General features: G+C 45.4%; 1 long non-coding RNA gene across 1 annotated transcript; it reads left to right on the top strand.

Moving 5' to 3' along the window:
* The first annotated feature begins 5,958 nt into the window (after positions 1-5,958).
* On the top strand, positions 5,959-9,407 carry LOC127308767 (uncharacterized). Its single transcript, XR_007856742.2, has 3 exons — positions 5,959-6,688; positions 6,770-7,259; positions 7,746-9,407. It is a non-coding gene; the product is annotated as an uncharacterized lncRNA (long non-coding RNA).
* The last annotated feature ends 16,989 nt before the right edge of the window (positions 9,408-26,396 follow it).

The following is a 26,396-nucleotide window of genomic DNA, read 5'->3' as shown; positions in this document are numbered from 1 at the left end:
TTTTTATAGGTGGAAATCCCCCAAGAGTTGGTCTACAAGTCTTCGAATAAGACCCCAACCCAAAACTTTCCATAAGGTGGGAAACCTACCCAAGGGGGGAGTCCTACTCAAGGTGGGACTCCCACCCTTCCTTGAGGGGGGCTGGCCTGCCAACCCTGGACTCCTCCCCTTAGGGTTGGCAGGCCATGCTAGTGGAGTCCCTCCAGGACTCCGCCTTCCATGGTGATTTCTTCCGGACTTTTCTAGAACCTTCTAGAACCTTCCATAAATGCACAGGATCATTTCCAAACATGGAAAGTGACTTCCTATATATGAATCTTATTCTCCGGACCATTCCGGAACTCCTCGTGATGCCCTGGATCCCATCCGAGACTCCGAACAAAACTTCGAACTCCATTCCAAATTCCATATCTACTTAAACGACATCAAACCTTAAGTGTGTCACCCTACGGTTCGCGAACTATGCAGACATAGTCGAGACTCTTCTCCGACCAATAACCAATAGCGGGATCTGGAGATCCATAATGGCTCCCACATATTCAACGATAACTTAGTGATTGATTGAACCATTTACATACGATACCGATTACCTTTGTCTCGCGATATTTTACTTGTCCGAGGTTTGATCATCGGTATCTCCATACCTTGTTCAACCTCGTCTCCGACAAGTACTCTTTACTCGTATCGTGGCATGTTATCTCTTGTGACCAAGTCACATGCTTGCAAGCTAATCAGACGACATTCCACCGAGAGGGCCCAGAGTATATCTATCCGTCATCGGGATGGACAATATCCCACTCTTGATCCATATGCCTCAACTCATACTTTCCGAATACTTAATCCCACCTTTATAACCACCCATTTACGCAGTGGTGTTTGATGTAATCAAAGTACCCTTCCGGTATAAGTGATTTACATGATCTCATGGTCGAAGGACTTGGTAACTATGTATCGAAAGCTTATAGCAATTTGAACTTAATGACGTGATCTTATGCTACGCTTAATTGGGTGTGTCCATTATATCATTCATCTAATGACATAACCTTGTTATTAATAACATCCAATATTCATGATCATGAAACTATGATCATCTATTAATCAACAAGCTAGTTATACAAAAGGCTTACTAGGGACTCCTTGTTGTTTACATAACACACATGTATCAATGTTTCGGTTAATACAATTATAGCATGGTATGCAAACATTTACCATAAACATAAAGATATATAATAACCATTTATTATTGTCTCTTGGGCATATCTCCAACACTGCATCCCTACCAAACCCTATTCCTCTAGCTGCCTCCCTCCGCCGCCACTCTCTTCTTCCTCCTTTACTCTTCCTCTCGGTCTCCACACGATGGCCTCCGTCACCCCGCGTGAGCTTCGCCTCCCTGCAGCGCGTCCGCGCATCTCCAAGCTCTACGACCGCCGGCGTCCGCTCGACCAAGATCTTCCCGATGTCCTCAACCACGCGCACGCATCCTGCACGTCGTCCCAGTCCTATCGCCTCGACGAGCTCTCCATCGAGCGCCCCTGCACGTCCGTCTCCTGCATCTCACCTCTCCAAGCCTTGGCGAAGCGCACGCGCGCGTTCTGCATCATCACCTCCATGCAGTAGCGCAGCTCGCCGTGTCCCCGCCTAACTCGAGCGCGTCTTCGTCGCCGTCGCGCACCGGCCGCTCCAAGCTGCAAGTTCATCGCTTTCTCCACGTCATCATCCTGCGCGCGCACTGCCAGCGCCGTCCCCTTCCGCATGCGCGCTCCCGCCGTCCCTGTACGTCGCCAAGGTCGCGGCGTGCAACTCCGACAACCGCGCATGCTCGCCGACGTACCCAAGCATCTCCGGCTGCAGCAGCTCGTCGACGAGGCCCCAGGCCCCAGCATCTTCACCTTCATCCCCGTGCTCGATCGGTGCTCCGCCCCCATGCCCAGCAAGCCCGTCGGTCGGCCGTCATGTTCTTCTCCGTGGGCTGCTGGTCTTCCTTCTCTATCCGTCCTCCGTCGCGAACACCCGTAACGTGACCTTGCAGGTTACGTCTTTTCCAACACCATGTACCATTCACAATCAGCAGCATATCACCCTTGTTCATACCATCGTTCTCTGCCAGCAGATCGATCCCGGGCGGACGCAACTTGTCCAGCTGAAACCGGCTTCGTCAAATCGTCTCCGTCCTCGTCGTTCAAAACCATGCGCGCCAAACTCGCCTCGGCATCGTCTTATGCGCGCCCAAACTGACTCCAGCCTGCCGGCCCCGGATGATCTCGGCGCTCCTTCCATCGTCAGCTACCGCGTGTACCGGCAGTGAAGTCGCTGCCTTGGTTCATTTGGTTCTATACTCCCAGGACAACGTCAACTGAAGGCAAGCTAGCTGGCTCGTTCCATGTATTCTATCGATCAGATCTTGTGCTCAAATCCTTTGGCAGCCCAATATAATAATCAACCTTCTTGGTCGTTTGCCATGTGTACAGACGGACCCATCTGTCATTGACCTGGGCTAGCCCTGCCTTTGGTGAGAAGACCCATACCAGCTTGGCCACATCAGTGCATCCAATCAGCACCTCCCGGTCCCGCCGTCAGCCGCTCAGGCTAGTTCTGCCTGGGTGAGAAAACTCCCAACCTTATCTCTATTTTGCTGAAATTCCAGAAAATATCATATTCTTGCATAAATCATATCTCTCAATCCGTGGCTCTAAATAAAATGTTTTCTATATGGAAATTGTTCAGAAAAATGCAAGGAACATGAATATGCCATTCATATACTAGTTTGCATCTCGCATCATGTCGCACCGTGATAGATTTGCATTATCACCTCACATATATGCGGAGTATTTTTGGAATACTGCCTAGGATTTCCCCGCTCCCAATTAAACTTGAAGTAGCTCACCCCTGCCATGCTATGCTATGTTAAACAACACTTAACTTTGTCGGTAGGAAATGCAACTCTAACCTAATTTGTTTGTCCGGGGTTCTGACTTCGCTTAATTGGATAAGTTGCATTGCACCATCGCTGCCATGTCATGAGCATGCTGATTCTTTTGTCGTAGTAGTAAGACTTGCATCCGTTGTTTGTTCCAGCATTTGCTTCTTCCCGGATAGGATCGCAAAGTGATGTTGTGAGATACGACAAGATCTTCGGTTGTTCCTTGGCAAGCTTTAACATGCAAGCATTTCCTAAACTCCTGTCTCTGCAGGAGTCGCTCACCTATTTTATTTTGCCTTCTCCCTTATGCTAGCCTTGAGTTGCGTTCTTGTCACGTGTCCTATCCACATGTTACCTCAAGCAGCCCATATTGCCTCCACCAACCTCCTACAGCTATTGTTTGGTTATCGGGTCTGCCTTGCGAGTTGTAGTGCATGCTAGTGCTATTTATATCTCGTTACCGTTATCGTTATCTTATCGGGTTATCAGTTTGGGGATCATGATACATGGTTTATGGATATATCTGTTGAGGGTATCATGGTTACTTGTTAATAGTTGTTAGCGGAGGCATCAGTGGGTCAGCTGCTCGTTTTATGACGGCTCACTTGTGTTTCTTTAAAATCTAGGACCCCGAGTTCTTATTATCTGTTCCGAGACTGAGCGCTCTAACCACACGTGGGTATGTTTATTGGGTCTCCCCTCGACCACTGTCGGAATCTTCAGCTTTGTCCAGTGGCCACAACTAGTTTCGTAATGTTTTACCATTTGATGTTGCGTGCATGCCAGCCTGTTACTTATTTACTTTGGGAAGCCCTTGGGTGCCTTGTATCCCTTGTCTCTGGTATGCACGTATAGGTCGTGGAGCCTCTGCGAAGTGGTTTATCGCCCCAGTGTGTGCTAAACCACCTAGCACGTTGACACACATAGCTAGGTCCGCTTCGGAGATTCGGCTGGACTTCGATACGGGTTCAACTTGGTTAGGTGGCTTCCTGGACATTGTTGTAGTGAAGGAGAGTGCGAGTCGTGATATCCACCTGTCGCAAGTGGGTTGATCGTGCGTGTGGGCACATTTGGGCACCCCTGCAGGCTTAAATCTTTTCGAAAAGTCGTGTCCGCGGTTATGGATGACTTGGAGCTGTATGACTCGATCATAGACAACTTACACATGTTGTTTCAATACTAATAACTTGCATAGTAAGATAGAACAATTTAAATAATAACTGGTTAAAACTTGTCAACCGTGTGAGTGCCATTGCCAGTATTTGTTTGCGAAGGGGGATCGCATCGGCTGGGTTATGTTTGCAGAGTATAGAACTGCTAGTTTATGCGCTCTCTCCCTTTCTCTGGTAGACGAATGTTGTAGAGTGTCTCTATAGGGTTTTAATGCTTGCGCGTTGCCGCTTAACCCCACCATATTTGCCTATGACGTTCCTCTTGCGTCCTCTAAGTCCCCTGCGTGCCTCAAGTACAAAGGACGACTGGTTGACGAATGCTTATACGTCTTGAAGTTTTGTTAAGTACGAACCCGTACTTATTGCTGCTTTGGGACATAACCGGGCAGGTATGAAGATCGGTACAAAGAAGAACGACGCTAGCAAGGTTACCCTTCCGGCTTGGCCTGGGCAGGGTTATGGACGCCACTGGTTATCTTCAGGACTCTTAGTTCAATTTGTATCTTGTCCGTACTCGGATATATTTGATCTTTTGTATGATTTGGATCTTATGTTGTATATTTGTATCTTGCTTGTTGGAGTCGTTGTTGTAATATATCTGTTTCTTGTGGGCTCTATTGTAATCCTATTGTAATGTTACCTCTCGTGTTAATTCCTCCGGCATCACGTGTGTGATCCATCGCGCACGTCGTGTCGGAGGGCGTCTCAGAATCGATATCGTGCCGATTTCGGCGGATTCGCTGGGATCCTCATGGAACCGGTTTTGGGGCGTCACAAGTTGGTATCAGAGCCTCAGGTTGACGGTACCCCACTAGTCCAGCCTGTAGGATAACCTTGCCAACGGTCGTTGAGTTTAGAGTGTCAAAACTATTTTCTAAAATTCGTTGGATAGATCTGACTAGCTCTGTTTTTCTCCTTACCTCTATTCTTTCTCTTCTTACCTTTGCGAGTTTTGAATCTTCTCTTATCTATTTCTCTTAGTCTTAGTTTCTGACGTGGGTTGGACGATCTTTTCCTTTATCCTATTAGGTCTGATCTTCGAAGGATCCCAACGGAAGCGCATCATCAACAGCGGAACAACAACTCTTGTTAGTGGTGTCGACGAATCAACCTGGATCAAGAATTCTTGTTAGTGGTGTCGAGGAGAACGACACGTCGCCAGAAGATCCGCTAGTTCACCTCTCTTCCCCCGTATCATGGCGTGGAATCTCGGGGCGAGATTCCTTGTTAGTGGTGTCGATTGTAGCGGTCCAGGATAATATCCATATTAGATTTGCTTGTTCTTTTTCTTTTATGCATCATCATGCATCATGCATCATATCATCCACAAGATTTTATCAAATAAAAATTATTTCAATAAAAACTATTTGTGTTTTCCCCCCATATGGTTCTTTATATAAACCCTTCTGTGTATACCTTATTTTCAATAATAATGAAACCATAATATTATTATTTTGGATATCTTTAAAATATAATTTCAAATCTTGTTTAAAATTTTATAAGTTTGAAAGTTCTTTAAATCCTACTTAAAATTGCTTTTCCAAACCACTTTCTGTATTTCTCTCCTTAATTCAAAGAAAATGTTTTGGAGAACGTGAGAGAGGAGCTGCAGCCATCCCGTTTTAGCCCATCCCTTTTCCCTGAACCATGTGGCCTTGGCCTTTTTATCCGTGTATTCCAATCGGAAGCCCGCAGCCCATCTCCTCCAATGCGACTTCCTCCTGTCCTTCTTCCTCCTGTACGGCGGTACATCGGCAGTAGCCACGCAACCATGCAGCTCGATGAGACGGCGATCCCTTGTCGCTCCTCTCTCTATAAAAAGAGCTACCCTGCATCCCTACCAAACCCTATTCCTCTAGCTTCCTCCCTCCGCCGCCACTCTCTTCTTCCTCCTTTACTCTTCCTCTCGGTCTCCACACGATGGCCTCCGTCACCCCGCGTGAGCTCCGCCTCCCTGCAGCGCGTCCGCGCGTCTCCAAGCTCTACGACCGCCGGTGTCCGCTCGACCAAGATCTTCCCGACGTCCTCAACCACGCGCACGCATCCTGCACGTCGTCCCGGTCCCATCGCCTCGACGAGCTCTCCATCGAGCGCCCCTGCACGTCCGTCTCCTGCATCTCACCTCTCCAAGCCTTGGCGAAGCGCACGCGCGCGTTCTGCACCGTCACCTCCATGCAGTAGCGCAGCTCGCCGTGTCCCCGCCTAACTCGAGTGCGTCTTCATCGCCGTCGCGCACCGGCCGCTCCAAGCTGCAAGTTCATCGCTTTCTCCACGTCGTCGTCCTGCGCGCGCACTGCCAGCGCTGTCCCCTTCTGCATGCGCGCTCCCGCCGTCCTTGTACGTCGCCAAGGTCGCGGCGTGCAACTTCGACAACCGCGCATGCTCGCCGACGTACCCAAGCGTCTCCGGCTGCAGCAGCTCGTCGACGAGGCCCCAGGCCCCACCATCTTCACCTTCATCCCCGTGCTCGATCGGTGCTCCACCCCCATGCCCAGCAAGCCCGTCGGTCGGTCGTCATGTTCTTCTTCGTGGGCTGCTGGTCTTCCTTCTCTATCCGTCCTCCGTCGCGAACGCCCGTAACGTGACCTTGCAGGTTACGTCTTTTCCAACACCATGTACCATTCACAATCAGCAGCATATCACCCTTGTTCATACCATCGTTCTCTGCCAGCAGATCGATCCCGGGCGGACGCAACTTGTCCAGCTGAAACCGGCTTCGTCAAATCGTCTCCGTCCTCATCGTTCAAAACCATGCGCGCCAAACTCGCCTCGGCATCGTCTTCTGCGCGCCCAAACTGACTCCAGCCTGCCGTCCCCGGATGATCTCGGCGCTCCTTCCATCGTCAGCTACCGCGTGTACCGGCAGTGAAGTCGCTGCCTTGGTTCATTTGGTTCTATACTCCCAGGACAACCGTCAACTGAAGGCAAGCTAGCTGGCTCTTCCATGTATTCTATCGATCAGATCTTGTGCTCAAATCCTTTGGCAGCCCAATATAATAATCAACCTTCTTGGTCTTTTGCCATGTGTACAGACGGACCCATCTGTCATTGACCTGGGCTAGCCCTGCCTTTGGTGAGAAGACCCATACCAGCTTGGCCACATCAGCGCATCCAATCAGCACCTCCCGGTCCCGCCGTCAGCCGCTCAGGCTAGTTCTGCCTGGGTGAGAAAACTCCCAACCTTATCTCTGTTTTGCTGAAATTCCAGAAAATATCATATTCTTGCATAAATCATATCTTTCATTCCGTGGCTCTAAATAAAATGTTTTCTATATGAAGATTGTTCAGAAAAATGCAAGGAACATGAATATGCCATTCATATACATGTTTGCATCTCGCATCATGTCGCACCATGATAGATTTGCATTATCACCTCACATATATGCGGAGTATTTCGGAATACTGCCTAGGGTTTCCCCGCTCCGAATTAAACTTGAAGTAGCTCACCCCTGCCATGCTATGCTATGTTAAACAACATTTAACTTTGTCGGTAGGAAATGCAACTCTAACCTAATTTGTTTGTGTGGGGTTTCGACTTCGCTTAATTGGATAAGTTGCATTGCACCATCGCTGCCATGTCATGCATATCATCATGAGCATGCTGATTCTTTTGTCGTAGTAGTAAGACTTGCATCCGTTGTTTGTTGCAGCATTTGCTTCTTCCCGGATAGGATCGCGAAGTGATGTTGTGAGATACGACAAGATCTTCGGATGTTCCTTGGCAAGCTTTAACAGGCAAGCATTTCCTAAACTCCTGTCTCTACAGGAGTCGCTCACCTATTTTATTTTGCCTTCTCCCTTACGCTAGCCTTGAGTTGCGTTCTTGTCACGTGTCCTATCCACATGTTACCTCAAGCAGCCCATATTGCCTCCACCAACCTCCTATAGCTATTGTTTGGTTATCTGGTCTGCCTTGCGAGTCGTAGTGCATGCTAGTGCTATTTATATCTCGTTACCGTTATCGTTATCTTATCGGGTTATCAGTTTGAGGATCATGATACATGGTTTATGGATATATCTGTTGAGGGTATCATGGTTACTTGTTAATAGTTGTTAGCGGAGGCATCGGTGGGTCAGCTGCTCGTTTTATGACGGCTCACTTGTGTTTCTTTAAAATCTAGGACCCCGAGTTCTTGTTATCTGTTTCGAGACTGAGCGCTCTAACCACACGTGGGTATGTTTATTGGGTCTCCCCTCGACCACTACCGGAATCTTCTGCTTTGTCCAGTGGCCACAACTAGTTTCGTAATGTTTTACCATTTGATGTTGCGTGCATGCCAGCCTATTACTTATTTACTTTGGGAAGCCCTTGGGTGCCTTGTATCCCTTGTCTCTGGTATGCACGTATAGGTCGTGGAGCCTCTGCGAAGTGGTTTATCGCCCCAGTGTGTGCTAAACCACCTAGCACGTTGACACACATAGCTAGGTCCGCTTCGGAGATTCGGCCGGACTTCGATACGGGTTCAACTTGGTTAGGTGGCTTCCTGGACATTGTTGTAGTGAAGGAGAGTGCGAGTCGTGATATCCACCTATCGCAAGTGGGTTGATCGTGCGTGTGGGCACATTTGGGCACCCCTGCAGGGTTAAATCTTTTCGAAAAGTCGTGTCCGCGGTTATGGACGACTTGAAGCTGTATGACTCGATCATAGACAACTTACACCTGTTGTTTCAATACTAATAACTTGCATAGTAAGATAGAACAACTTAAATAATAACTGGTTAAAACTTGTCAACCGTGTGAGTGCCGTTGCCAGTACTTGTTTGCGAAGGGGGATCGCATCGGCTGGGTTATGTTTGCAGAGTATAGAACTGTTAGTTTATGCGCTCTCTCCCCTTCTCTGGTAGACGAATGTTGTAGAGTGTCTCTATAGGTTTTTAGTGCTTGCGCGCTGCCGCTTAACCCCACCATATTTGCCTATGACGTTCCTCTTGCGTCCTCTAAGTCCCCTGCGTGCCTCAAGTACAAAGGACGACTGGTTGACGAATGCTTATACGTCTTGAAGTCTTGTTAAGTACGAACCCGTACTTATTGCTGCTTTGGGACATAACCAGGCAGGTAAGAATATCGGTACAAAGAAGAACGACGCTAGCAAGGTTACCCTTCCGGCTTGGTCTAGGCAGGGTTATGGACGCCACTGGTTATCTTCAGGACTCTTAGTCCAATTTGTATCTTGTCCGTACTCGGATATATTTGATCTTTTATATGATTTGGATCTTATGTTGTATATTTGTATCTTGACTCGTTGGAGTCGTTGTTGTAATATATCTGTTTCTTGTGGGCTCTATTGTAATCCTGTTGTAATGTTACCTCTCGTGTTAATTCCTCCGGCATCACGTGTGTGATCCGTCGCGCACGTCGTGTCGGAGGGCGTCTCAGAATCGATATCGTGCGGATTTCGGTGGATTCGCTGGGATCCTCATGGTACCGGATTTGGGGCGTCACAAAAACTTTAGAGGTCGACAACATTTGCAATATTTGCGGAAGGGAAGAATAAAGCATCTATCATGCTTCAGTGGTCTGCCCTAAAGCTCGCTCTCTAAGACAGAAAATGAGGAATGTCTGGAGTTTACCTGAGGAAAATGAGTTCAGGTATACAAGGCCAGACTGGCTTTTGATTTTGCTATCCAATGCTGCCAATGAATCCCATCCTTTGATCCTGATGGTTCTCTGGAGAGCATGGCACCTTCGAAACAATATCATACATGAAGATGGTAAGTGTACTATAGAAGCTTCGGCTATTTTCCAGCAAAATTATATGGACACTCTAAATTGTGTTGGTACGGGAGAGTCTAGTAAAGGAAAAGGTGCGCAAGCTTCTTCTGCTTTGCAGGTTCATGAACACCTGAATGATGGCCAGGTCCCTTCTTGGTCGCCGCCGGGAGTCGGGAGACAAAAGATGAATGTCGATGCATCATTCATAAAGGAGTCGAATGAAGGCTTCATGGGAGTGGTGATTACAAATCACCTTGGCACTGTCTTACGCTCTATGTCGCAGAAACTGAAAAAGTGTGCTGACGGGGAGGAAGCAGAAGCTCTGGCTCTTCTACATGGGCTACGTCTCTGTGTGCAACATGGCTTCAGCCCAGAGGTGGTGGAGACGGACCGTGCTGCTGTTTAAGCGGCAGTTAATGGCCCATTTCAAAACCTGTCTATTCTCTATGCAGTTTACAGGGAGATTACATGAATTAGAGAATCAACGTTCCATTTTACTTTGTCTCAAGTGAAAAGAGATTGTAATTCCGTAGCGCATGAGTTAGCTAAAAGTTGTAGAGTTTAGGGAACTGTTGGCATCTGGTTTAACTCTGTTCCTAATCAGATCAGTCCCTATGTGTTGATCGATTGTATCCAGCTCATGCATGAATGAAATCTCTTTTGACCGAAAAAAAAGAATAATATCATAGATAAGTTAGATTTTCCAGTTTTTTATTGTATTTCTTAGATATAAAGTTAATTTAATGGTGTTTGGGTCTATGATTCAAAGCATGTACATGTAATGGTCATCAAGTTTGAATAATTATGGCGATTCTAGAAAAAAGGCATATGTTATACTCCTTTTGTCTCATGAAACTTGTCTGATTTAACTAAATTTGGATGTATCTACATATTAGATAGTGTCTAGGTACATCTAAATTTTGACAAATCTAAGATGACTTTACGGGGCACAGGGAGTAGAAAAGATGTTCATGTTGAATATGTTTCAAAATAAATTTTTATGTACAAGAATATTCATGTATTTACCAAGAAAGGAATGCGGTGGTTCTACCGTGTATGGTATCTACGCATGTTTCACCCGTTGGTCTGATGGTTTTCAATTCATGCTACACAGTTGCACCAAGTTTCATTGACTTTCTGGATTGGCAAACAATGAAAACCTCGTATATAACTCCTATTTAGTATCAGAAATTTGTTAAAAAAATACGTTATATTTAGGAAATACAAAAAAAAAATTCTAACAAAAATACTCGCATATAACTCCTATATACTATCAGAAATTTGTTTTCTTTTCTATAAACCAAAATATTATGAGTTTTCTACCAAAATTTCTAGTGGATACATGGACCATGTATATGTATTCCTGATCAGGAGGCACCAAATTCGCGTTCAAAACCTACATAAAGGAGACCGTCCTCCGAGGGCGGCATCAGCAGGAGGACGACGACGGCGCGATGCAGGGTCTCAATGGCGGCACCACCAGGGGGTCGAGCCTGGTCGGTCGACCCGGCTCACCAAAACGCGAGGTCGATACCCCAGGTCGACGTATCAGGCAGTTCAGGTATCACACGCCCCGCTCGGTCAGGAAAGAAAAAGAAAAAAATCGCTCGCCCGCTCGGGAAAACAGAGAGCCCAGTGCAATCCCTAATTCCTCTGCCACGCTGCGCCTCCTCTCCCGCCGCCCGGCCACCGCCATGCCACGGCCCGCCCCGCCCCGCCCGGATGGGAAAAATGTTCAATAGATCTTTTACTTGCTGATGATTCAACCAAACATGCTTTAGGAAGAGTAAATAATATTATGGTTGAATTACATATGACTTTTGTGCTTGTTGATTTTATTATCATGGACATGGGGAGCAATACCTCTAGTCCTATAATTCGTGGAAGACCTTTTTTGAGAATTGCAGGTGCAATCATTGAATCAAAGGAAGGGAATGTGGAATTTCAATTCCCACATAAGAAGTTTATGGAAAACTTTCCAAGGAAGAAGGAGGTAGCACCAAGATACAAGTTACCACATAATCTCCATACCACTTGAAAACCTAGCTATATGGCTATAAAGAAAGCGCTTTACGGGAGGCAATCCGAGTATTTTTATTTTTGGCTTTTCTTTTGCATTCTTTCTATTGCAAGAAAGTTTCTTTTTGATTTTCTCTCTGGTTTTTCAAATAAAGCACCAAGTTTTACCCATTTGGATGTTTAAAAGTTGTTAAACATATGGGGAGTTGTTGATTTCTGCACGCTACTTTTTAGTGCATGATTTTTCTATTTGTTTTGGAAACTCCTAAAATCACTGAAGCTGCAACTTTTCATCCTCTATATGCACAAAAATTGGCAAAAATTCCTGACATGTTTAAGTGGTCGAAAAAGTTCCGTTTCGCTGCTGTTAAAAATGTTGACAGATTCTGCCGCCTCGTGTTTGAACCATTATTTTGGGTTTCAAAATGATTTTTCTTGAATCTTTTAATTTGCTAGGAACGTTTAGGACATTATGTGATGTCTGGTCTACAAACGAAATTTTATGTCTTTGATATTTATGGCAGCCATCATAATATTTTTGCACCACTAATGTCACCCTATAGAAAAGAAATGGGAGAAAGTTTTGCGTTAAATTTTTTTTGACAGGGAATAGAGGAACACCACACCAAGAGCTATCCAAGAATCGTGAAGACTATAAGCTTGGAGATTCCCAAGGCACCCCACTAGACCTTTTAAAAACTCTCGGTTTGCAAACCTCTAAAATTTGTTTTTTGAGCAACATAGAATGATCGCAAAAACTTGGAGCGTCTTTGTTAGTATTATGTCTAGATTTGCTTTGAAATAAATGAGACCACCATGATAGATATCTTGCATGATTATGAAAGAGCTACTGACATAAACTATCCCATAATTGAATACCTTAATTAAAATAAGTTGTATGTTATGAAAAGAAAAATGGAATGAAAGCAAAAATCTGAAATTCAAAGTTATGCTTAGTATTGCTAGTTTCAAATGCCTTGTTGAATGATAATTTTCTAGTGCCTTATTTAGTGCTACTTTTTTACTAGTATACATAGATGTTTAATATTAAGGAGCATTGTTTGATGATAAATGAATAGCACTATGTACACTATTGCATGCTTCTAGATCTTTTTGCTAGCCAAAAATTCTCACACAGGCTAAGACTTGTATCCAAACACCTCAAACCAAACACCCACCATATCTACCTATGTAGCACTTGCTATTCCAAGTATAATATCTGTGCTATGCCTCAAAATACTTCAAAAACATCTCTTTTGTGTAGTTTAAAAGCTCATGAGAAAGTAAGGTGTGGGGTGACACCACTATGGAAAGTTATGGGTTTGACAAATTATGAGTAGGTTGTTAAGTTAGAACATGCTGACATGGGGAACACTTTCAACATTGCACTTATTTTGAGTTGTTATCATGTTCAAACTTTTGGTTATTGGATGGCCACCTCGGGTGAAATAAAGGGGGTTATCATGCAAAAAGACTGGAGTATGCATATGTGTTAGAGAAGAGCACTGGGCCGCTAACAGAATACATGCATAATCATGGTGAAAGTTTCAGCATGGGCATCCTCAATAGGAAGAGAGAAAAAAGAGAGAGGGAGGAAAACGAAAAAGAGGGAAAAAAAAGAGGAAAAAGAAAAGAAAAAAGAGAGAGGCTTGTAGTACAAGAGGATGCTCATTTGTCTGTTGTCCTATCTTCCAGGTATATAGGGCCCCCATAAGTTGAGGTTATCCAATCTCCTTGGGTTCTTTATACAGGAGGCATGGAGGTACCCCTTTGCGATACTTGGTTAAAATAATATGCATATTGAGAAGGTCTATGGTAATCTAAAGTTGAGTAGCACGAGGTGTGGTTGTCCGTACTGGACGGCGTGAGACATCCTACTCATAAGAGGTGAAACACATGAACCATAGAAATCTCTGAAACAAAAGATGCTTGGGAACCCAATCCTTATGATTACCATTGACATAAACTACATATCTCAAAACTTTATTTTATGCTCTCAATTATCTTTTATTTTGTTGGAGGACTAGCACATGTATTCCCTACTTACTTTCTATTATTTTAAGAGTCAAAGTATCCAAAGAAAAGAAACAAAAAGAGTCTTCCAAAAAATTTATAGGTTCATCTAAGTATGATTTATGGTTTATAATACTTCTCATTTATTTGCATACAATACCACTTATTATTGAGCATGTTTTGTAGAATGTAAGAGATATCACTTTATAGCTCACTTGCTCATTGTTATCCTTCAAAGATTGAACCTTGTGAAACTTTGTATGACAATGACAAAGAAGCAATGCAACAAACTTCAAAGTTCATGTTAGTTTTGTCACCTTTATACTCGAGGACTAGCATAGGTTAAGCTTGGGGATGTTGATGCATGTAAAATGCATACATGAACTTTGTAGTTTGTTGACACATATTCCCACATATTTGCAACATATATGATGTTATATCGATGTTTTATATTGATTTTTGGGGATTTACCAATGAGCCCCTTTATTTTGGTTATAACTCTGCAGGACAGGAAAACCCTGTTTTGTGTATTTTTTACTTTTAGGGACCTAAATGAAGTCAAATTGATCTAGCACTTCGGGAATGTCAATATTTCATCAAGAGAAGCATCTGGAGCGCTTGGACCTCACGAGAAGGGTCTGGAGGCCCAAAAGAGCCATGGTGGTGCGCCCAGGCAGGGATGGCGCGCCACCCATGCTCTTTTGCCACTCGGCCATCCGATTCGCCTGATTCTTTCGCCCACCGACTTCGTTTGACCTAAAAACCCCTATATTTAGGACCCCCTGGGGCTTCCTCGAGGAGAGCGCCGTAGAAACACCAAAACATCAAAACAGAGCCAGAACCAACGAAGATTGGAGGGGGAAACTCCGCCGGAGCCACCGCCGGAGGGATCTCCACCTTCTCCAACGTCTTCACCACCATCACCATGATGAAGGGAGAGTATTCCACCTCTGGACTATGGGTTTGTGGCAGTATCTTGATCTATTTATCTCTTGTTCTTCATAGATGTAGTACCATATGAGCTGCCCAACATGATTATGGTCATATATGTAATTCCTATGTGGTGGATCTTTATTCTATGATATTGATATATGAGATTGGAACTTATTATGTGTAAGATGTATTGATAGATGCATATCATGTACCCCGTTCTTAAGTACTTGTTCTGATCCAACTTGTATGCAAGAGCATGTGTGGGGAGAAGTGTATATTAGATGGAGTATCATGGTTATAGTGATTGAATAGTGACAACAATTTCATGATCTATTATGGTTTTTACCTTTTCTTTTGCTACCACACTATGGATAAAGTGAATGCATGTGCTATATTTATCGTCTGACACTATGATAATCTTGTTTGTTCAATGTAGCATATTTGATATTCAAACATCATCTCAAAATATTTAAGGCTATACTATGTTAATTCTTAATTCAAGATTGCTTGGAGTTTTCCCTTTCTTGAGGAGTATGAGAGAGATATGTTGCATCATCTCTATGTTAGGACGTGATGCCCATATGAATGCTTATCAAACACATTTAGAAGTTCAACCAATATTATCCAATTGATGAATTGTTTGTGTCCACTACAACTTAAAAAGAGAGTAGACAAGTCAACCCATGAACCCCGGTCCAATTTTTATCATAAGAAACACCTTTCCAACACTTTTATTATGCTTTACATTTGCTGCAATTTATTAATCCGAAAATACAAAAAAATACTTTCTTTACATACATACACACAAAACCCAAATACCACTAGCCTTTATTTGCTTTTATCTAGTTTACTTAGGTTGTTTACTTTACTTTACTTTACTTTTATCCTTGTATTTCCTATTACTAATACCAAACCTTGTGCTTGACAACCACACGGTGGAGTTGGAAACACAAGGCAAAACTTTATTTTGCAGGATTGCTAGAAGAGGAGAAAAAGAAAATAAATCTAAGCCAATTCCTCGAGAGTTCGATATAAACCCTCGAGTCATCCTTGTGGGGAAAAGACGCTTGCTACAACACTCTGCACTTGGAGTCTCAACGAGTTAGTACACACGGAGTTGTTGCCATCAGCACTGCTACTTAATTTCTTGCAAATGCAAGTATCTCTTCTGTTCCCAATGAAATTAAAACTCTTTGACCATTTCATCCAGTTAAGATTCCAACTCCGTGATGCTTACTTCTTCTATCGAAGTTTGCATACCAATCTAGCATTATTGGATTTGACAAAACTCGTGGTTGTATCTTGCATACACCCTCGATTTACACTCTTGTAGTTTTGCTATCCAACTGTCATATCTTGAAATATGGAGTGATTGATAGAATAATCCATATAGACTTTGAGCATCGCTATGGCAGATCTCAATCTTATCATAGTCAACTCCTTGAACATTTGTCGTAAACAATTTTTTTTGACAAGTAGATTCAAGTCTGTTTACTTATAGGTTCACCTATGTCCAAAAGGTTTTATCATTTCGGCCTATCAAGTTCAAGAAACTTGATTTCGTATTTGGATACTATCTTGGATTTCATGGCTTCAAGCCATTCAATGGAGTTAGGGCCCATCATTGCTTCTTTGTTTGTGGTTGGTTCATTATTGTTCAACAACAATTCTTTATCCTCAAATATTTCATTTGATTATGTATTTAACCAAACCTACAAGGTCCAATAGATACTTCGATCTCAGGGGCTACAATACTTTGAAGACACAAGAGATATGAGGGTCGTGGTCATCTCCAGAACGGCTTCCCGATAACCTCATCGAATTCTATTGTCCTCCCACTCAAACTTTTGCGAGAAAAAAACTCTTTCTCGAAAAACAAGCCACTCTTGCGACAAACAAATTTTCTGTTGGCTTTATAGTGGATAGAATACCCAGTTAAGTCTATAGGATAATCAACAAAAGCAATTATCCAATTTTGGTTGTAAACTTGTTTACTTTATGCATTGCATACCAAGAAAATACGATTTGGGTTTCACCCTATGCCATAACTCATATAGACGTCATTTCAAATGGATCAAGATGGTGCTCTATTTAGTGTAAAGCGGTAGTCTCTAAAGCATAGTTCTCCAAAATTATAATGGTAGTTTATTTAATTTAAATCATTGATCTCACCATGTCTATACATGTTAAATCATGTCTCTTGAACACTCCATAGTCCTATGGTGTTTCGTGAGGCATAAGTTGTGGAACCAATTTCACAATACTTAGATGTCTGCTAAGCTTGTAACTCAAATATTCTCCTCTATGATCCTAATCATAGATTCTTCATTTTCTTGTTACAAATTCTTCATTTTCTTGTTACAAATGATTTCTACATCATGGTGGATGCCATTTCTACAACGATTCATGCAAATACAAACAATACTATGTTCATGATAGATTGAGTTCAAATTAATTCAGAATTACTATGTGAACTCCCACTCAAAACAACATCGCTCACATTGCCTTAGTGATTACACGAACCAAATCCGCTACACCAAGTCCGATCTTCACGAGAGAAGATGTAGCTTCAAAGGTGAACAACGAGGTGTTCATCATATCATCTATATGACTCATGCTTGACCTTTCGGTTTTCCATGTTCCGAGGCTATGTCTGTACATGCTAGGCTCGTCAAGTTAAACCTTAATATTCCGCATGCGCAAATCTGGCTTGCACCCGTTGTATGCACACGTAGAATCTATCACACCCGATCATCACGTGATGCTTCAAAACGACGAGTCTTTGCAGCGGTGCATACTAAGGACGAACACTTTATTATCTTGACATTAAGTGAGAGGGATCATCTTATAATGCTATTGTCGCGATCTAAGCAATATCAGATACATAAGAGGATTAACATCACATGCAATTTATAATGTGATATGATATGGCCTTTCATCTTGTGCCTTTGATCTCCATCTCCAAAGCACGGGCATGATCTCCATCATCACTAGCGAGGCGTCAAGGTCCATGGCGCTGCTTCATGGTTGTCCATCACTTATAGCAACTATTACAACTACTTAAAATAAATCTATTACATGATGAATTGACACGCAGGTCATAAAATATAAAGAAAACCATTAGGCTCCTGCCGGTTGCAATATTACAATAAGGATCATCTCATACATCAAATATAATCACAATCTCATAATGGCCATATCACATCACATGCCCGTGCAAAAACAAGTTAGTTGCCTCTAATTTTCTTTGCATGTTTTACGTGGCTTGGGACTTTCGAATAAGAACCGTTCTTACCTACAAACAAGAACCACAACATTGATACAAATATTATCAAGCCACTAATTGTAAATTGAATCTTAACTATGGTGTGAGAGACAGACACCCGCAAAGCCACTTGTGCAATACAAGTTGCACGTCAAGCGTGGAGCAAGTCTCATGTGCGTGGACATGTAAAGTTAGCCCGGGCCGATTCATCCCACCATCCCGCAAGATGGAAAGTACACGAGAGCGACGTGACAATAAAAGCATCAACGCTCACAAAACCATTGTGTTCTACTCGTGCAACCAATCTATGCATAGACACGGCTCTGATACCACTGTAGGGATTCGTAGCATAGAAAACAAAAAAGTTTCTACCGCAAGAACGAATAAAACCAAGATCCAATCTAGGAAAGAGCCAAGATCTAATCTACTAGATTGGTGCAACGAGATAGATGAGAACATTACCCTTGAATATCCAAAGTGGTAACGAGATCGGATCTCGTGGATGATGCAGTCGTACACTTGGCGATCTCAAGATCGCGATGACGATCCTTCCGGCGCTGCAAGCGGGCGGCACCTCCGTACTCGTTCACACGTACGGTGTCGATGAAGACATCCTCTCCCTATTCCAGTGGGCAGCGGATGTATTAGATCTTCCGTGGAATCTCAGCAGCACGATGGCGTGGTGGTGGTGGTGGAGGAGAAAACCTGCAAGGCTTCGCCAAGCCTGTGCAGGAAGAAGGAGGAAGAGAGGGTGGCGGCTAGGGTTTGGGTGTGGCGTGGACTTCCTGTCCCCTCACCCCTATTTATAGAGGGAGGGTGCGGCCAAGGCTGCCCCCTTTTGGCCCCACCCCTAGGGCCGGCGCATGAAGGAAAAGGGAGAGAGAAATCTTCCCCTTCCAAGTTTGTTTCCCCTTCCAAATTTGCTCCCTAAATCGTGGGATTCGATCTTTTCTCTCTAGATTTGATCCTATCCCTTTAGGGGCTAGCCGGCTGGGCCTTTAAGGGCTTGGTGCGCCTGTCCCAAGAGGCCAGGCTGCACCCCCTCAGCCCATGTAGCCTCCCCTGGGTCATGGGCCACCGGTGGCCCTCCGAAACCTTCTAGAAACATTCGATCAGACACCGAAACTTTTCCCGAACCCCGAAAAGTAACTTCCCTTATATGATTCTTATTCTCCAGACTATTTCGAACGTACTCTTGATGTCCCGGATCCAATCCGAGACTCCGAACAACATTCGGTCTCGATCTCATATTCCATATCTACTTAAACAACATTGAACCTTAAGTGTGTCACCCTACAATTCGCGAACGATGCAGACATGATCGAGACACTTCTCTGATCAATAACCAACAGCGGGACCTGCAGATCCATAATGGCTCCTACACATTCAATGATGACCTCATGATCGAAAGAACCATAAGCATTCGTTACCAATTCCCTTTGTCGCGCGATACTTTACTTATCCGAGATTCGATCATCGGTATCTCTATACCTAGTTCAATCTCGTTCCTGATAAGTACTCTTTACTCATTCTATGATACAACATCCCTTGTGACCTAGTCACATGCTTGCAAGCTAATTGGATGCTAACATGGGTATACCATAAGGATTACTCGACATGACTACCCCTGGAAGAATACTAAGGAAGGTATCAACGGATCCTATAAGGAAACATTGCAAGAAGCCGAAGGCCCATTAAAGCTATGTAAGGAATAAGTTGGGCCCATATCGGGTGAACTGACATACATTGTAACCGATCCGAAGGTGGACTCTTAGACCTAGCCCATTATATAAGGCTGGGAGGAGCCACCGAGGGGGGGACAGACGAAACCCTAGCATACAACACCCCTGTAATTCATATTCAATGCAACGATCTCGACTCTATTTTTCATCGGCTAACTAGTTTGGCTGATCGGTCCCGTCACTACTAGGAAAAGGCCTACCGCCGGCGAACCTAAAAGGCCCATTGCCGGCGCACCACGAGCCCGCCGGTGCGAACGCGCCGGTGATAAATGGCCACTGCCGGCGCACCAGGTAGTGCGCCGGCGATATGTCAGCTACTGCCGGCGCATCACCCAAGCTTCGCCGGCAAAGCAAAATTCCACCGGCGCACGTGCAGCTGCGCCGGCAGTAGGTCTTCCAGCACTGGCGCATGCCACGTGCGCCGGTAGTAGGGCATTTAGGTGCGCCGGTAATTATATTCGAAAATTCATTTTACAGCTTTTTTTCTAGCATATTACAATACATATTTGACAGCAGTATATATTTACAACGCAGTTCATATTTAGACAACATTACATGCAATATGAGAAGCACATAGAGAGCCAAGTTTCATTTCGGTATCAATACACAATTACGCAAGTCTCGTTCCGGAATGTGTTGATTCATACAACACATGTGCATATGCAACACCGAACGACGAAGTTTCACAAAGTTAGAAGTCTCGGTACATAGTCGTCACAAGTATCTAGATTGAGCGGTCAATGCGTGATAGATAGATCTAGATCTACATAGGGATGTGGGAGATGCATGTAGGAAGGGAAGATTTGCTCAAAAAATATGATTTTGTTTGGTCAAATTGGCTAAAGTTGGGGTAGAAATGGGCAAAAATTAGGTGGGTTGGGAGAAGGGTCGGGTTGTGTGGATGAGGAGTGAGTGTAGTGGCTTGTGAGTGGCTGTAATAAGTCCCAGGTTACTGCCGGCGCACCAGGACCTGGGTGCGCCGGCAGTGTATAGCCCATCCGGCTATATCTGCTCCAGACCAGGCCCATGAAGCATTGCCGGCGCACCAGCCCAAGAGCGCGCCGGTAATAGAAAATTACCGCCGGCGCGCTCCTGGGCTGGTGCGCCGGCAATGCTTCGTGGGCCTGGCCGAGTTGGGGGGAGGTGTTGCCAGGAAATAGCGCCGGCGCGTCGTGTCAGCTGGTGCGCCGGCAGTGGGAAGGCATCGCCGGCGCGGCGGTTTTCTGGTGCGCCGGCAACAAGTTCCACCGGCGCATGCCTATGGTGGTGCGCCGGCACCACTTGCCTCCACCTATAGGCTTTTCCCTGGTAGTGCGTACTTACCAGCGTTCTCCTTCTCGAAACCCTAAGTCCATCAACCATGGGCATTGATAAAGCTACACTTTATCAATTGGCGCCATCTGTGGGAAGCTTGGGCGCTGGAGGTATGAGTTCGGCGACTTCTTCATCAAGCAATAACTCGACGAGATTGGGTGATCAGGTGCGTTTCGGCTCCGTAAATTTTCGTCCACACTCACCCGCCCATCTTCCGGCCTCCGGCAACTTTGGCCGGGGGATGGATCTAGCGATCGGAAGCTTCGACTTCCACGTTGAAATGCAAGGAACACTTCATCAGGACGATCCGATCTATTCGGATCCAACGGTGAAAGCATCGACAACGACAACTACTACATCAACATCATCCGCCGATTCTGCAAGCAAGGAATTCTCAGCTCCGCTAACGTGGAGCAACATTGGCTCTGCTGCAAGCTTGGGGGACCTCGCCGATCTGCTCGATGGCGTCTCCTTCGGCTCCGGCAAAAGCTCATCTTCGGGTCGGATCCTACGGATCTCAAACTAGAGGGACATCACCAACAACGAGACCGACGTCGACAACAGCACGGACTCCGGAATCAGGAAAGTCGATTCATGCTTTGATTTTTATACTGATTAGATTTTCCCAGTACACCATCAGGTGTGCATGGTTAACATAGGACCAGTCGATGGGCAACTCGAAGATGCAACCGATGAAGAGGATGAACGAGATGCGCACGAAAATCCAAGGTTCGATCCCAATTGCATCGATAGGGACGGACGGAACTCAACGCAAAGTGGGCAGCATCAAACACCGCCAAACCCTGGAGGTAACGGGGGAGCCAATGCTGGTGGTGGAAACAATGGTAACACCGGCAACAATGGAGCCAACGGAGGCGGCGCAGAGATCCCACATGCCGAAGGTTCGTAGAGACGCGCAAGGCCTCTAGTGGAGCTTTCACAAGAAACCTGGAACAAGGCAAGGGACGCTATCGCCGGCAGATGTTTCTTGGGAGAAAACGCCACCCGAGACGAACTCCTGGCGTACAGGTACCTGCTCTATCTGGAAAAGAAAGAAATTAGGAGGATGAGGCAAGAACTCGATGAGCGTAAGGAAAGAGCCAACGAATCCATTCGCAGGCGAGCGGCGTTAAGTTCCATCGGGAACTCTAGCGTAGGAGCAGGAAACTGCAACCGAAGGACAAGCTCTCGGTTGCATAACATACCAAAGGGTGAAAGGCAAGAGATGACTCAACAGCTCGAGTTATCGTTCATGTCCACAGACTCAAGAGGGAATATACAACCAAAAATGCCGCAAGCAGCAATGGTGGCATGCCAGACTTACCTGATGACAACTCAACCACCAAAAGATGATCCGCGCGTAGCCACACACCGCACTGCTCTCCCAAGTTTAAACATCGTCGGGCAGCACCTCGAAGGCACTCCACGACAGGAAGTGGCACCACCACGCCGTCACGCAAGTCCTCGGCAGGAAGAGGCACCTAGACGATCCAGATCTCCACGCCAGCCTCGGGTCAACATGTAAGGTTTAGAGCCTCGGGTTGGCACTCGAGAGCCAGAGCCTCGAGTAAATATTCAGGACAACGGGGACGCCAGAAACAACATCACTCAGCAGCGCATTAATAGGGCGCGTGCTGAAAGAGAAAGTCAAAGAAGCGAAGAAGAAGAATTTTATGAAGAAGATGAAGAGAACGAGCTAAGCGGAGCAACGTGCTTCTCCCATCGGGTACGCAGGACACCCATCCCAAAGGGATTCAAACTCCCTAAGGAAAAAGCTAAGTACGAAGGACTCCAGGAACCCGAGGCGTGGCTGGATGATTAAATACAGATCATTAAGGTGCATGGTGGCAACAAGGCAACCGCCATGCAAAGTTTACAGCTTTTTCTGAGTGGACCCGCACGGTCGTGGCTTCGGAAGTTGCCCGAAGGAACCATCGGTCACTGGGAGGATCTGAAGGAGCAGTTCACCCGAAAGTTTCGGTCAACTTTCAAGCGCCCAGCGTCAATCGAGAAGCTTCGGAAGTCCACGCAGAAGCCAGGAGAATTGATGAGATCATACCTCCAACGATGGAGCATAATAAAAAACTCAGCCAAAAACATCTCCGATGAATGGGCAATCGATGCATTTAACAACGGGTTGCGCTGCACGGACTTTGTTGAGGAACTGGGTAGAGTAAGGCCAAAAACCATGGGTGAACTCATGGATTTGGCCAATAAATGGGCCAATGGTGAAGATGCAGCAAGCAACAAGTGGGCAAGATCACCCAAGGAAGAACGGGCAAGGCGAGGAAACGATCGAAAGAGGCGAATCGAAACTACGATGATTATGATAGACCTAAGCAAGTATCAGCTGGCTTCACAAGTAAGGATGATAGAAGGGATGATGATAGAAGGGATGGTGATTGTAGCGGCGGATATCGAAACAGCAATCGAGACGAGTCTGGTCCCAGCAGGCAGATGTTCAGGACAAGGCCTTGAATCCAGTAGCAGTATGATCAAACGGAAGAGCAGATGCTTAACGGACCGTGCGCCATGCACGGTTACTTCGACTCTGACGGACGAAGGCAGTCGAACCATATGCTCAAGGACTGCCGAACTTTCCAGCGAATGAGAGGAATTTTTGGAGCAGCACAGCAAAACAAGGCAAGACAAGGGTTCACTGGGCGCCTGGGGCAATTGCTCATGATCCACCCCCTCCACCGCCAGCTCTCCCTCATAATCCAGTGCTAGCGATACAAGCGCCCCCAGCAGGCAATGCCAGTTAGAGCGATGCATACATCAGCTCCAAAGGGGCAGTCAACATGATTCAGATGGGACATCCATCCAATCAAGAGCAAAAATTGATCACTCGACAGGTCAACATGGCGATTCAGGCACCTCTGCCCACACCCGAGTATCTCGACTGGTCTCACCAATACATCGGGTTCGGTAGAGAGGATCATCCATACAAAGTCCCTCGACCGGGGCACTCCCCCTTGGTCGTCGACACTAGGATTGATGGGTATGATTGCAGCAAGATCTTTCTGGATGATGGAAGCTCTGTCAACCTGATCTACGCTAAAAACCTTCGGGCTATGAATATATCGCTGACGAACCTTACACCCTCACTGATTGGCTTCCACTGTATAGTTCCAGGAAAATCCAAAATTCTCGTGGGAAAGATCATGCTCGATGTCATCTTTGGAACACCCGATAATTTCAGACGGGAAAAGCTCGAGTTCGAAGTTGTAGATTGGCCAACACAGTATCATGCAATACTAGGCCGTCCAGCATACTCGCGCTTCATGGCAATTACGCACCACACATATCTACTTATGAAGCTGCCAGGACCGAAGGGAGTCATCACAATCATAGGAAGTTTCACCAAATCTTGTGCCTGCGACAGAGATTTTCACAAATTATCGGAGTCCTTTGGGATGCAAGCCGAGTTTCTTCAAATTGCCAGCTTGGTGGATCCTAACGTGTCACTAGATGTGCGTCGTGTTGCACCCGATCAAGCATTTGACGCGACCAAGGACACGAAGACCGTGTAGATCCACCCCTCGGACCCGAAGAAAACGACATCCGTGGCCACAAACCTCGATGTTGCATAGGAAAGTGTGCTCATCGAGTTCCTCCGTGAGCGCTGGGAGATTTTCGCCTGGTGTCCATCGGACATGCCAGGTATTCCCAGGAAACTCGCCAAGCACGCACTCAATGTATATCCCGGAGCAAGGCCAGTCAGACAATCCCTTCGTCGGTTCTCAGAACGTAAATGCAAGGCCATATCAAAGGAGCTGCACAGACTGAAGGATGCCAAGTTCATCCGAGAGATATTCGAATCGACTTGGGTTGCCAATCCAGTATTGGTCCCGAAGAAAAATACTGACGAGCTACGCATGTGTGTCGACTTCACCGACCTCAACAAACACTGTCCAAAGGATCACTTTCCGCTCCCGCGAATCGATCAAATCATTGACTCGACGGCTGGCTGCGATCGTCTTTCCTTCTTGGACGCATACTCTGGTTATCACCAGATCAGGTTAAAGGAAGAGGAACAAGATAGAACATCGTTCATCACACCCTATGGCGTGCATTGTTATCAAACAATGCCCTTCGGGTTGAAAAACGCGGGTGCAACGTACCAGCGAATGATGCATAATTGCCTGGGTGAGAAAATAGGCAAGAACGTTCAAGTTTATATCGACGACTTTGTAATAACAAAATGACAGGAGGCTTCGCTCATTGACGATTGACAAGGGATTAACTTATCAATGCCTACGGATTGTAGATTAGGGTTTTAGCGGAAGTAGAGGGCAAGTAGATCTCGAAGGTTTCAGCCGAAAAGTACTCGACGATGTGAAAACTAGGGTTGCGTGAGACAATGAATCGATCCTCTCTTTGTCCCTCGACTCCCCCTTATATAGGAGGTGGAGCCGAGGGATTCACAATATACAGTTTACAGAGTCCGGGAAGGTTTCTAACTCATCCTGTAAGATTACAAGTATATTTTTCATAATACAACTCTAGCTTTCCTTAATACTAACTTGGGCTTCCGAATCTTCATATTCATCGAGTCGTGGGCCTTCAGTAAACCCCGGGTACCATCTTCGGCAGGCCCATTGGGGATGCCTATGTCAGTAGCCCCCGAGATTTTGCTTGAATCGAAGAATCAGGGAAAATCTTCAACTTTATAGTCATTCAATAACTGTCAAATTTATCACATATCTTTGGATACGCAATTATATATTGTACAGGGATAATGGTAGTTGGGGCTAGTTCATCTGACGGATCAGGTGCTAGTTAACTGCTCTAGTGGCAATCCGCAAAAACCTACTTCAAGATCACGTCCCTGGACATGATCTCGGGATACTGGTGTAAACTTCGACAGGTGCCGCTTAAGGTCTTACCATTCTGTCGAGTCCCAGTCATGTTTTATCGGGTACCTAACGCGTCCGTTAGGATTTTTCTTCGTATCTGTTGATACGGAAAAAAGTAGCAAACCGACGTCAGAGACGGTGCCACGCCGCTCAGAACGGATCTGGGGTCTTACCTTCGCAGAGTTTTGCGGCATTCAGAGATTATTCGCGACTTTGGCGCTCTGAGAATATATTGTCGAGTGCTTTTTCGGCTGTTGGAATAGCACATTTTATTGAGTCAACGGATGACTTATATTGCCCTCCCGAAGGGAGTATGTTTCGAGTTATTTGTATAACTCGAAATATGCTCACTTCTTCTTTCTCTCTATATTTTTTATAATTTCATCGGGCACGCGAATAGCGTTCCCGATGGGAGTAGCCCCTGAGGCTACAGCCAAGGACTA

This window comes from Lolium perenne, chromosome 6 (genome assembly GCF_019359855.2).
Source record: "Lolium perenne isolate Kyuss_39 chromosome 6, Kyuss_2.0, whole genome shotgun sequence".
Classification (NCBI taxonomy): Eukaryota; Viridiplantae; Streptophyta; class Magnoliopsida; order Poales; family Poaceae; genus Lolium; species Lolium perenne.
The sequence above is the reverse complement of the archived record's forward strand: the minus strand, read 5'-3'. Positions and strand labels throughout refer to the sequence as shown.